A 14953-nucleotide genomic window follows, 5' to 3' on the forward strand; every position below is an offset into this window, starting at 1 on the left:
TTTTAATTTGTAGAGAATTGACACTTTATAAGTCTTCACAATCACAAACATCAAGTATTTCCATTTGTTGAAATACTCTTTCCATAGAATCTCATAATTTTATCCCTAAAAGTCTTATTTTTTTAAAAAAGGTTATTCCTAGGCATATAATGGTTTCTGTTGTTATTAAGAATGAGATTAAAGCTTTTCTTTTTTACATTTGTAGTTTTTGGTCACTGGTGTCTAAGAACACAACTTAATTTGGTAAATGGATCCTGTAACCAGGAATCTTTATCGTCTTTTTGGTTTTAAGAATTTGTGAATTTTCCTGGATTCTCAACATAGACAAGCACCTTATCAGCAAATATACACAACTTTGTTTCTTTACTGCTTATCTTTTATTCAGGCATGATGTTCAGATATGTTAGCAACATACTTCACAGATATCAACCAATCAAAAGGAAGCAATGGCTTTAAACAATCCATTTGGCTGTACTGGTGCATATCAGCCAGTAATCAGCACTGCTTTTTCTTGTTATATTGAACAAGAAAATATATCGTCCAGGACCTTGAGGACAGTGAATCAATGTTTCATTATTAAATACGATGTTTTTTGCAGGTTTTTGGTAACCACCCTAAACTAGCCTCTTCTTCTTAAAATTAAATCTTTAAAATTGTTAAAAATTAGGAGTAAGTGTTGAATTTTAATTTATGCCTTTTCTGTTTCTACTAATACTGTTTTCCCCCTTTAATTTTAAAATGATGGTTTATATTAATTTATTTTTAGATGTTATATCAATCCTTTCATTTCTGTAATAAATAATAGTTGATTATGTTGCTACTAAATTTTAATTCTCACAACTGAAAGAGTTAGATATGCAATCCTACCCATATTTTTCAAAGGAGAAAAGTGAAGTTTCTGGTACTTCCCTGGTGGCGCAGTGGTTAAGACTCCACGCTCCCAATGCAGGGGCCAGGGTTCGATCCCTGCTCAGGGAACTAGATCCCACATGCATGCTGCAACTAAGAGTTCGCATGCCACAACTAAGGAGCCTGCATGCTGCAACTAAGGAGCCGGCGAGCTGCAACTAAGGAGCCCACCTGCCAAAACTAAGACCTGGTGCAACCAAATAAATAATAAAAAATAGATATATTAAAAAAAAGATTAATTAAAAAAAAGAAAAGTGAAGTTTCCTACAAAGGTTAATAATCTGGCTAATCTCACAGAGCTACTGCATGGCTGATCTGGAATTTGAATTCAGGCCCATAACTACAAAGCCTGTGGTCTTAATAGCTGCATTACATTGTATCAACATCTGCCGACTGCCTAATTATTGCCATGAATTTAACATAAATTATTTCATTTAATAGTCACACAATCCTTTGGGACGTGTCAACATCATACACTTTACTGATAGGAAAGACTGAAGCCCAGATAGATTAATTAATTTGTCCAGGTTCACAAAATAAATAGGTAGCAGGTTCTAGGCCCATGCTTTTAACATTGCTCTCATCTGCTTCCTTAATATCTGCCCATTGCTGGTGCAATTTTGACCAACATCACGTGCAACTTTCAACAATCCTCTATTTCTTCATAGTTCCTGAGAATGGAATAGAGGACAACATAGATGATTTAATTTATTCTAAGGCAGAGTTTCTCCAAATGTCCATTTAAGTATCTCTAATGTCAGAAAAAAAGTGAATTTCCAGGGACATGGGGGGTATACACCTAGTAACAGCAAGAAGCATCTTCATGAGTATCTTGTTTCAAAAATAAAAAAATGTTGCATTCCTTTCCATGATATCATCTATGTTTATTTTAACCAGAAAATAGTTTTATATGACATACTATTGAGGAGGAAAATAGTTTTCTACTTGCCTTACTTCATACACAAGGTATCTGCCATGGAGTCTATTAATGTAAAAAAAAATGAGCTGAACTGAAGACAGCTAGCATCAAGGTCCTTATACAGGCAATTTCTCATTTTTTAGTGTCACTATTTCCGAGAACCCAGACTTATATAAATGTGGTTAAAAACAGTAAGTGTTTACTCACTGCATCCAGCAGTCAATAACTAAGGTGAGCCCAAGAGTAGAATATTGCCAGAGAGGTAGCATGATGGAATACCGTCAGGCTGCTATGGGAAGAAACTTCAAAAAGCACATCTTACTGACAGGTAAAATCACTCATATCATGTGCTGGGCTGAAAGGATCTCTTATACAGCATTGTCTATTTACTTATTTATTTTAAATCATAACAACAATGTACTCAACAAGAACTTTATTAGTGAAGAAATAACTCTAACAATTTGTTCTTAATATTATCAGTAGCATTGTCATTTTTAGCAATGTAAATGAAGATTAAATAATTCATGGTCCTACTTCTGGTTCTCAAACATCATTTTCATGACATTTCTTGCCTAATATAATAATTGACATGCTTTGGTTAAAATTTATCAATTATTTGCCACAAAGTATTTATTCAAGAGATAATACTAAAATAGTCTTTTTCACAAAAACCTGAGTGTAAAAAATTTTTTAACAATTTTTTTTGTCGCTAATATTTGCATAAAACTGACACTCCAGGGAAGTGTACTTTTGTATCTAATAGCTTTGAGAAGCCCCCCTTAGCAATGTTCTAGGGAAAGGTGATTAACGACAGTATATCGGCATTCACCTAGCTAGATGAGTAGTGAACTTGGTTTTGTTTTCTCATGCTTAGCTCTCTTTAAGCACACCATAATCTCTCTACTTCTAAGAAGAAATGAAAAATAACCACCAAAAGGTGTGTAGCTGGGATTCAGTTATAAATAACTCTAATGTCCTATAGTTCTGGTCAGCGAACTGAATACTTTTCTGAATGAGGACCTGCACTGTTCAGTCAACACAGACAGACATTCTCTTTTTAAACTAAATCCTCTACGTGTGATACTTTTCTAAGTAGAAGATGACACACAGCTGTTTTCCAAGATTTGCAACATGGTTTGATATGAAACAGGTTGATCCTCAGTTACACAACTAGCTAACAACTCTAACAGCCATTTTTCAAAATGCTGCTGTTACAGACATTAATATCCTTCCAGTCTTAATTTATATTAAAAGTATGATTTAAAATGATACTAGAAGGTACCTCATTCAAAAATGGGAAACTAAGCAATTAAGATAAGCTCTCCTGCTGAAAACAACCAAAAAAGCTGAATAAAACATTTTTATTATTCTAAACAAATTAAAGCTACCAGAGAGAGAACTGCAAGTCAAAAATCCAGGAGAAGGTAAAAACCAAGAGACAGAAGCACAGCCCTCAAAGCTGCTTTTGCTGATCCATGAGAAACAGTTACAAAATGACACAAATTAAACCATTCCAAAAAAGATTGAAAAGTTTCATCCTCATGATAAGCCTGAAATGGAAGTCAGCCAGCCAATCCACATACTTGCAGCATGTTTAGGACACCCAAGTGGCCTGGAGAACCTTAGACCTTGAACTTGAATTAACATGGTTCCAGAAACATTAGTACTCTTAGCACCTACCAAAAATAAATGAAAATATTTCCAGAGGAAGCACCATCATATTAGGTTTTCAATTATTCTTAAAAATTGTTCAAATACAATGACCACAAAACACATGTAAATAAATTTTAAAAGACTGAAATTATACAAAGTATCTTCTCTAACCATAAAAGAATGAAATTAGAAATCAGTAACAGAAGAAAGTCTGGAAAACTCACAAATATGTGGAAATTAAACAATACATTCTTGCACAACCAATGGGTCAAAGAAGAAATCACAAGGGAAATTAGAAAATACTTTGAAATAAGTGAAAATTAAAACACAATATAACAAAACTTATGGGATTCACTGAAAGCAGTGCTCAGAGGAAAATTTATAGATGTAAATATCTGCTTTAAAAAGAACAAAGATCTCAAATCAATAACTTAACTTTACACTTTAAGGAAGTAGAAGACCAAACTAAGCTCAAAGCTAACCCAAAACTAAAAGAAATAAAGATTAGAGTGGTGATAAACAAAATAGAGAACAGAAAAGCAAAAGAGAAAAATCAATGAAATCAAAGTTGGTTCTTTGAAAAGATCAAAAACATTGACAAACCTTTAGCTAGACTAAAGAAAAAAGAGAAGATTCAAATGACTAAAATCAGAAATGAAAGTGGGGATGTTACTATTGACCTTACAGAAATAGAAAGGATTATGACAGCATACTATGATCAATTATATGCCAGCAAGTTAGATAACCTAGATGAAATGGACAAATTCCTAGAAACATGCAAACTACTAAAACTGAGTTAAGAAGGAATAGAAAACTGGAATATATTTGTTAACAAGCAAAGAGACTGAATCAGTAATCAAAAACCTCTCAACAAAGAAAAGCCTCGAACCAGATGGTTTCACTGGTCAATTCTACCAAACATTTAAAGAATTAATACCAATCCTTCTCAAATTATTCCAAAACACAGAAGTAGAGAGAACACTTCTTATCTCATTCTATGAGGCCTGTATCATCCTGATAATACAGCTAGACAAAGATATCAGAAGAAATTCTAGACTAGTACCCCCTATGAGTATAGATGCAAAAGTTCTCAACAATTACAATTATCAGCATGTAATGAAAAATAAACAGGTTAAAAAGGAAACAAGACATCACAAGAAAGAACGTGTAAAAACACACACTGAAAGATGTGAGATATTAAGGTTATTAGACACCGATTGTAAAATGTTTTCTGTGTATAAATAAAAAATAAGCTTGAAAATATCTGCAAAGAACATGCAATTATAAAAAAAGGTCATAGCAGGTGTGAAAAAGAGCAAACAGGCTTTCTAGACATAGAAAATTGAATACTGTGGTTAAAATTAAGAATCTCATGGATAGTTTTAAGAGTGTATCAGAGACAACTGGGGAGAGAATAAATTAAAACAGAGAAGCTAGAAGAAACTCACATATCTACAAAACTTTGATTTACGACAGATGAGGCACCAAAGAACAGTAGGGGAAACTAGTCTTTTCAATAAATGGTGCTCAAAAAATTAAGCACCCAGATGGAAAAAAAAAATGAAATTAAACCTTACAATAAGCAGAAAAATTAATTCCAGGCAGATAATAAACTAAAAGTAAAGGCAAAACTATAAAACTTCAAGAATAAAATATAGAAAAAGACTTCTTGACTCAGGAATGGGACAATAGTTTATAAAGAGCAAAAACTATTAACCATAGAATACTGATAACTCTTTGCACACTAAAATTAAGAAATACTATATGATACCACTTATATGTGGAATCTAGAAAATACAACAAGCTAGTGAACAAAACAAAAAAGAAACAGACTCACAGATATAGAGAACAAACCAGTGGTTACCGGGGGGGAGAAGGACGGGGGGACACTACCATATTGTGGTAGTAGATTAAGAGGTACATGCTATTATGTATAAAATAAGCTACAAGTATATATTGTACAACACAGGGAATATAGCCAATATTTTATAATAACTATAAATTGAGTATAACCTTTAAAAATTGTGAATCACTATATTGTACACTTGTAACTTATATAATATTGTATATAAACTATACTTCAGTTTTTAAAAAAAGAACTGTTCATCAAAAGAACCAAAAGAGAGTAAAAAGACAGCTGAGTAATAGAAATAGGTATCTTTAATACACTTCAAAAACATAGAACTGGTATCCAGAACGTAGAAAGAATTCTTACAAATCAGCAGAAAAGTGAGCAAAAGATTTGAACAGGCATGTCACAAGAGAATTCAAATGGCCAAGCAATATGAATAGGTGCCCAAACCTACCTGCCAATAGAGATGCACATTAAACTACAGCAAGCATACTACTACATACCCACAAGATTGGCAAAAATTAAAAAGTCTGATAACATCAAGTGTTAGAAAAGGAGAAAGAAACAGGACTTTTATACTCTGCTGTCAGTAGAGTGGCTTGGTACAACTTATCTGGAAAACAATACAGCATTATCAAGAAAAGTTAAAGGTACACATACCCTATAACTCAGGAATTCCACTCCTTAGGGAAATTCTTGCACATGAGTACAAGAATACATGTTTAGAAGCACATTTTTTATAAAAACAACCCAAATTTCCATCAATGGTGAAATGGGTAAGTGCTACTGTGGCAAATTTATATAATGACACAGTACATACAGCAATGGAAAAAACCCTCTACACAACATAAATTCTTAAATACATAAACCTGATAGACGCCAAGACACAAAAATACAGAGAGTAGCATTCCATTTATATAAAGTTCAAAACTAGACATGTTTAAACTAACATATATTATTTAGGAATGGATCCTTAGGGAGTAAAACCATACAGAAAATTTTTAAAAAGTGGTTTCCAAAAAGTCAAAGTAATAATTTATCCAAATATTAAAAGAAATGCATGATTGGCAAAATAAATGTAGGTGGGTTGCAGGGTTCGAGATGCTGGCAATGTTCTATTTCTCGAACAAGTAGTCACCAGGGTTTCTTGCTGTTATAATTATTCATTTTTCTGTGCAAGTGTGTTTTACACAAATTTCTGTGTGTTGTATTACATAAGAGGTTTTTTTTAAGACGAGGTTTTTTAAAAAGAATTTTAAAAGAGTTTACAAAGAGTTAATGTGCATAATCAGAAAATATCACAAGTTGTGTAAAAAAACGTTACTATAAGCTAGCAGTACAAATATTCATCACTGAGTTTTTATAACAAATTTATTTGCTTTTAAAAGAGCACTCTTCAAAAAGAAGCCACAATAAGTGATTTCACACGAGATGACTAAAATAGTGTGTTTTTATAAAGGCAAGCCTCAACATCTGAAAAATAATATAAGCTATTTTGGAATCATGATTATCTAATTTTTTTTGTTTTTTACTGAGACATAGTTTACATAAAATGCACAGATTTAAGTATTTGGTTTGATGACTTTTGGCAACTGGACACACCTATATAACCACATCTAAAACAAAATACACAAACACTTCCTCCTTTCTTTTCCTTCACTGTTTCTTTTTAAAAAATACAAACCATATACATATTAAATTTCCGTATGATTCTTAAAATAACAATTCCATTTTCCTTATATTAATTGTCTAATGCAAGCTAGTTGAAGAAGTATCAGAAACATTTTCATTTTACTTTGGGCCATACGATACACTTGTCACCTTCTGACAAGATATGGGTGTCATACAAGCTATACAGTTACTTGTCAGCTGCTACGAGGAAACAACTACATAAATTGAGAACACAGTAAGTGAGGGGATCAAAATAAGACGATCCTACGACTGAATGTTTTCCAGTTCCTCTCAAACTGAAGAGTTCCAGCTGAAAATAAGAGAAGTAAAACCTAATGCAACCATGAGGTTTGGAGGATAGACAGTGTCTACCAGGACCTGGACACAATTTTCTGAACACAATTAGGTTGAAAAAGTTCTCAGGGATTAGTGGTTTATCTTCTCTAGGCATGTGTTAAATAGCCACAAAAAGCAGAAAAAAGGGGAGTGGGGTGAGGAAGGGTTTCTACCTTTCTACCTTCCACAGTTTTTTGTTGGTGGAATTTTGCAAGATAAATTTCAAAAACACCAAAGTAAGACGGGGTTTGCTATAGGTATGACAAAGTCAATTGTGATTTGACATCTCAATTCAGTTAAATTATGAATGCTGTCAGCTACGTGGTTTACTTATTCAGGTTCAAGAGATTCACAGCTGAATCCCTATTTAAATTTGGCAGGATTCTAAAAAAGTCAGGAAAGGCAACTGGACAAAATCCACGTCCAATCCATTTGCTTAAAGTGTTTACTTATAGTAACAGCATACAAATGTCTCATGTTACTGATAAACCACAGAAAGCTTGTGGGATGCTGTTACTATCCAAACTTAAATGTAATGTTCATTATGGCAGAGTAATGAGAAAGTCAATAAAAATACAAATCACATTTACTTAGAACCAATTTAATACAATGGCAAGTATGATGAAAGTGCCTTTGCATATATGAGAATGTTTTAGAAACTCTTATTTGAAATAATTAAACATTTCTGCAACGGAAGTGTCTTTGGAGCAATTTATTTTAACTTGAACTTTAATTGTATTGTGAAACATAAACATACATTAAGACAGAAAAAAAAGAAAACATTTAGTACAATTTTAAAGAATAATTATAATTTGAACATAACATCACCATCTGGTCAAGAAAAAAGAAGACTAGAAGCACTCAAGAAGCCACTTAGGTAAATCGTCCTGATCATACCATTCACCCTCCTCTTTGGATAATCATTATCCTGATTTTGACGAGAAATATTTTCCGTATCTTCTTTATAGTTTTACCACCTATGTATACAGTCTAAAAGAATAATGTTACCTTTGTCTATCCTTAAAGTTTATGTAACTGGAAATGTAACAGTATATAAATATATGTTGGCGACTTGTGACTACACATTGTGAGATACACCCATGTTGTTACCCATAACTGTAGTTCATTCATTTTTTTTTTAAACATCCTTATTGGAGTATAATTGCTTTACAGTGGTGTGTTAGTTTCTGCATTATAACAAAGTGAATCAGCTATACATATGCATATATCCCCATATCTCCTCCCTCTTGCGTCTCCCCATTCATTTTTACTGTTGAACAATATTCCATTACATGAACATACCATAATTAATATATTCAGCTGTTGATGGATACTTGGGTTATCTTCCATATTTGGTAATTATAAACAATGCTGCTATTGAACATTTGTGTACGTGTCTCCTGGTGCATATATGCATTAATTTCTCTAGGGTAGAAACCTAGAAGTAAAATATGATATGCATGCCTTCAACTTTAATTGATCCTGGGCATACATCAGAGAAAACCATAATTCAAAAAGATACGTACACCCCAAGGTTCACTGCAGCACTACTTACAATAGCCAGGACATGGAAGCAAGTTAAATGTCCATCAACGGATGAATGGATAAAGAAGATGTGGTACATATATACGATGGAATATTACTCAGCCATAAAAAAGAACAATATAATGCCATTTTCAGCAACATGGATGGACCTAGAGATTGTCATACTGAGTGAAGTAAGTCAGACAGAGACAAATATCATATGATATCGCTTACATGTGGAGTCTAAAAAACTGGTACAAATGAACTTATCTACAAAACAGCAACAGAGTCACAGATATAGAAAACAAACTTATGGTTACCAAAGGGGAAAGTGGAGGGGTGGATAAATTGGGAGATTGGGATTGACATATACACACTACTATATATATTGATAAAATAGATAACTAATAAGAACCTACTGTATAGCACAGGGAAACTCTACTCAATACTATAATGAACTATATGGGAAAAGAATCTAAAAAAGAGTGGATATATGCATATGTATAACTGATTCACTTTGCTGTACAGCAGAAACTAACACAACACTGTAAATCAACTATACTCCAATAAAAATTAATGAAAAAAAATAAACTTGTAGTACCAACTTATATTATCACAAACAGTGTATGAGCATTCCCATTGCTCTAGATCTTTGCAGATACTTGGTATTTTCAGTGTTTAATTTTTGCCATTGTGATAGGTGAATCACAGTACCACACTGCGTTTTTTATTTGGATTTTCCTGATTAATAAAGAGATTGACTATCTTTGCATCTATTTATTGGCTAATTAAGTTTCTCCTTTTGGTTTTGTTTTGGTTTGTTTTTTTTCCGCTGCACTGTGTGTCATGTGGGATCTTAGTTCCCCGACCAGGGATCAAACCTGTGTCCCCTGCATTGGGAGTAAGTTCCTCCTTTTGGAATGCCTATTCTCTTGATCATTTTCCTACTGGGTTGTTGGTAGGTTTTTTTTTTTTTTTTTCCCTCATTAATTTGTAGGAATTCCTTATATACTCTGGATATTCTTCTTCATGGGTTGTACATATAAAGATCTTCTCCCATTCTGTTCTCTTGTCTTTCTACTCTTTTTTCTGGTGTCTTTTGAGGAATAGAAGTTCCTATTTTAATGCAAATTTATCAACACTTCCCTTTATGGTTAATGTCTTTTTTTGTCCAGGCAAAACCCCAAAGTCAAGAAGATATTCTTCTCTTATTTCCGAAAGGCTTTTTTTTTCTTTTTACATTTAGGTCAATCTGGAATTAATTCTTTGTTTATGATGTGAGGTAAGGTCAAGTTTCATTTTTTAAAAATGAGGATATTTAATCATTATAGCATCATTCACAAAATAGACCATACTTTCCCCTAATGCTTTACAGTGCCTCCTTTTTCCATACATACATAAACAAGCATACACATTTGAATAGGACTATTTATGTTTTTAATTGTGTTCCATTTTTCTTTTTCTCCATCTTTCCTCCAACAGCACACTTTCTTAATTACTGCAGCTTTAAGCAAGAGATATGAATAATCTAATCCATGAACATGATAGATTTATTCCTATATAATATTTTGATATCATAAATACAATTGATTTTTTTTATACTCTCCTTGTATCTAGTGGCCTTGTTAAACTTATTTATTAGCTTATGATGTTAGCTATGTTTTTTTTTTTTGTAGATACAATTTGTCAGATTAAGGAAATTCCATTCTATTCCTGGTTTACCATCATGAATTGTTTGGCTGCTGAATTTACCAAATGTTTTTACTGCATCTTTCGAGATGATCATTTTTTTTTCTTTTTTCTTCTATTAATATAAGCTATGATTGATTTTCCAACATTAAACCGAACTTGAATATCCTGAATAAATCCAACTTTGTTGTTATATATTATTCTTTTAATACATTGCATGATTCGGTTTGCCAAAATTTTGTTTAGGAAATCTGAATCCAAGTTCATGAATGAGATCGGCTTGTAATACGATTTTCTCCAATTTCACTATGATGTCTGTAGGTGTGTATTTCTCTTTATTTACCTGGCTTGAGCTTCATTTGGCTTCATGAATCTGTGGGTTGATTTAGAAGTTTTAGAAAGTGCTAAATGATAATGACTTCAAATAATGTTTCTACTCCTCTACTCTCCTTCTGAATAACTATACATACATTAGGCATTTTCACTACATATTATATGCCTCTTACACTCTTCTCTGGGTTTTCCATGTCATCTTTTCTCCATGTTTCAGTCTGGATTCTTTCTTATGACCTACCTTACAGTATACTAATTCCCTGTCCAGCTGGTTTATTCTGCTGTTATCTCACGTACAGTTTTCTTGATTTTAATTACTAAAATATTCAGTTCCAAAACTTCTATTTTCTTTCAAATGTGCTGTACCTTTAAAAAAATAATTAATACTTATATCATTGAACATAATAGGCATAGTTCTAGAGCTCCTATTGGCCTGTTTCTATTGATTTTTATCCATGTTGTCTTGCCTTTTATACACCTAATTATCTTTCTCTGTCAGACAGTATATTTGAAAATTATTTTGTTGAAGTAATTTGAGACTTAGGTTGATTATTATCTTCCTCCAGAGTAGACTATCCATTTGCTTTTGTTAGGTACCTGGGGGTATTAGCAATTCAAGATCACTTTACTGCTTTTTCCAATGATGGGATTTTCCCAGCTACCCAGATGATTTGCCGTTTATCTGCTGTCTGTGCAACGACTGGCATACTTCCTGTTTATACTTCCTGTTAAGGTCCCAACCCAAAACATGGGTTTTTGGCCACTGTCCTACGACTTACAGTTCTAGACTCCAACAATTTTTCCCCACCAGTTCTGCAATAATATCAAAAGTACTACTCAGCTTCTCATCCACCCCTTTTGGATCACCAATTGTACCCAGCCCCAAAATGCCTGCCATGTTCCCAGATCTTAGACCAGTAATTCTTCACTACTTTATTAGCAATTCAGTTCCAGTTTGTATTTTGTCTAGCTTTATTCATTGTCATCAGTGAGAGGACTATTCTGAGTTACCTCCTCTGTCATTGCTGTTAGGTCTATAACTAAATATTTTCAAGCTTATCTTTTGTTTCCTTAACACGTAAAAGAACAGTTTTATGATCTGTGACTGGTATTTACAAAGCCTTGCAGTTCTAGTTTCTGCTTGCTCTTACTCATAATGACTTATCCACTTTTGTGCTTGTTTTTTGACTGCAGCTATTCGTTCTTATAAAATTACTTGACAAAAATTACCTGAGGCCTAGGATAAAGGTGTCTTCTTCCACTTAGGACTCGCATTTCCTTCTGCCAGGTTTCTAGGGGATGCTACTAACCAATCTGGGACTATTTTAAACTCACTTCACCATTTGATATAATACAGGTAATGTGAACTTGGACTGCAAATCTACTCCAGGGCTGGATTATGGTTATAACTTCTGCACTATACCGAGACACTTTCTTTGCAGTCTCTGAGGTCAGGTGAGAGGGTTCACCATTACGTCGGGGAGCAGGCTATGGTGATTTTGGTGAAGGGAAAATCTCCTATTAGACTTCATACCTTAGGTAGCCCTTAGGCTTTTACTTTTGTCTCCCTACCCCATGAGGCCTGCAAAATCGTAATTCACATTTGCCAGCCTGGCAAATACTCTTGGGGCATTCAGTTATAAGCAAAACTGTCTAAACTCTTGCTTTTTCTTTGGCCTGATAACTCTTTATTTCTCCTTAGCTCTTTGATGCTTTTAAGAAAATTACTTTTAAATTTTTTCCAGAATTTTTAGATGTTTTTGATGGTAGAGTTGGTGCAAGTCCCCTAGATCACCATATTTCTTACAGAAGTGGCTGCGGTTTGTTAAAAAGCATAATACATGCAAGAAAGCTTACAAACGTTTTATTTCTGAACAGAATCAGAGAACCCAAAAAGCCAGAAGGGACGTGAGACACACAGTAAGTATTCCAAAACCCAGGTCTCCTCAGTTTCCAAACCTCTTTTGTGACAAGAGCATTTTTGTGCATCACACATTTAACCTGTTAGTCCTAAAAACATTTCTCAGAACTTCAGAAAAATTACCTAAGGAAACTGTGTCAAAGCAGTAACAGAAAGCATCAGTGTGTTGAGGTCTAAATTAGAGGACAAAGACCTCAAGATTAATCTCTCACCATTCCTCAGTGAGTGCCTGCCCAAGTTCTACCAGTCCCCCACCCCCACCCCCATCACTTCTAGGCTGTCTTCAAATCCTTCACTGAGTACTTGGCTTTGGTGTTAATGATTTTGTTACTCCAGGCAGTTTTCCAAACAAAAAGGAATGATTATTTATAATTCCTAGACTGAAATCATAAATACCATCAGCTGAATTACACTGAAATGTCCGTATAACTCTATGAACAGAAGTTCACATAAAGTTAGTCTGTCTTGGCTAGGTAAAAAAGATTTTAGTTATAAAAGTTGCAAAAGGATCTTATTGTAGGTAAGTTTAGACTCTTAGGTGGTCCTGCAGTGTATACTCTGAGGACAGCTTTGCAGCAAGGTTCCTGACACAGATCATTTAGGCTGGGAGCCAGACAACATTTTTCTCCCTCAAATTATAAGGGATCAGTGGTATTCCAGTAAATTGCCCCTTTGTGAATGAAATAACTTTACTTAGATTTTCATACTGAAATACCATACTGAATACCTTTCTTATACAGATCATTTTACTTTTTCCTCAAAAATTTTGTGATTACTTCAGTCTGAAACAGTATTCATGAGATACGGTATACATGGTGGTATCTTCAAGCAAATGCCTTTTAGTTCAAAGTATAAGTACCCTTTATAAAAAAAAAATCAGTATCTGCTAATTTTAAAATAATTAGAGATTTTTCCAAGGTATATAAAACCTCCAAACACTCCACCTAGTACATGTTGGACAACTAACAGCTTCTGAACTCTCTCATACTCTGAAAGGGACATGTTATACAAAAGAACTGACTCTATGTGGCTCTGCCATGATATCACAGTGAATATGCTGCTCTCAGTTCCTATAGAGGATTGTATTTTCTGATGCCAAAATGCAGCTGAGCACTATCTTGTAAAGCTGATCATTTATATGACTGAAAACCTGGTAATTCCACCCATGAGGCATATCCCCTAGAGTAGAACACTGATTCTCAAAGTATAGTCCCTGGACCAGCAGCATCAGTGTCACTTGGGAACATATTAGAAATACAAATTCTTGGGACCCACTCCAGACCAACTGAATCAGAAATCCAAGGTGTTTTAACAAGTCCTCTAGGTGATTCTGATGCAGACTAAAGTCTGAGGCTCCCTGCTTTAGAGAAATTCTTGTTCACTTGCTCTGATACAAGAATTGTTTGAGCAGAATTGCCCCTTCTCTCTCTACCTCTCCCCACCGCCCCCCCACAAACATCCAATCCCAAAAATGAACATCTACTGTCAGGAGAACAATATAAAAAAATGTACTACTAACACAATGTAGTACTCACTATACAACAGAGAAAATAAATGAAAAACAGCTACATTTACAAGCTTAAATAAAACTTAGACCCATAATTTTGATTGAAAAAAATCACGTTAAGTCTGCAGTGTGATATTTTATAAAGGTTAAACACAAGCAAAACTAAATAATATATTATTTAAATATATATTTATGTGATAAAGCAATAACACTATTTTTAAAAAACAAAGAAAGGATACCCCTTTAATTCTGTACAGTACTTCCCTCAGAGGGAGCAGAGGCAAGGGGATAGGGTGAGGAAGGAACACAGTGGGAACCATAAATGTACTGGGATCAATCTAGTTCTTAGGTTGGTCATGAGATTGCAGCTGTTCACGTATTTATGTAATTTTTATCACTACATTCTTTTGTATATATAAAATATTATATAATACATTTTAAACCCAGAAAACAAAAAAATGCAGCTCATAAACAAAGATAGTCATTACCTTAAGTAGAAAAATTAGAAACCACCTAAGTGATATAAATTGTGTAAATTGTGATATGTTCATTCAGTAAAAAAGAATTTTAAAATATATGAGAAAAAATTTATGATAAAATGAGTTAGATAAAATAATGTAAAAAATGTACAGTAAAAGG

At 33.6% G+C, this 14953-nt stretch overlaps 1 protein-coding gene across 2 annotated transcripts in view; it reads right to left on the reverse strand.

Annotated features, from left to right (window-relative positions):
* Nucleotides 1-14953, reverse strand: part of SCAPER (S-phase cyclin A associated protein in the ER) — a 493827-nt gene that overhangs the window by 210968 nt on the left and 267906 nt on the right. The gene's annotated exons all lie outside the window — the stretch shown is intronic.

This window comes from Globicephala melas, chromosome 2 (assembly GCF_963455315.2).
Source record: "Globicephala melas chromosome 2, mGloMel1.2, whole genome shotgun sequence".
Lineage (NCBI taxonomy): Eukaryota > Metazoa > Chordata > Mammalia > Artiodactyla > Delphinidae > Globicephala > Globicephala melas.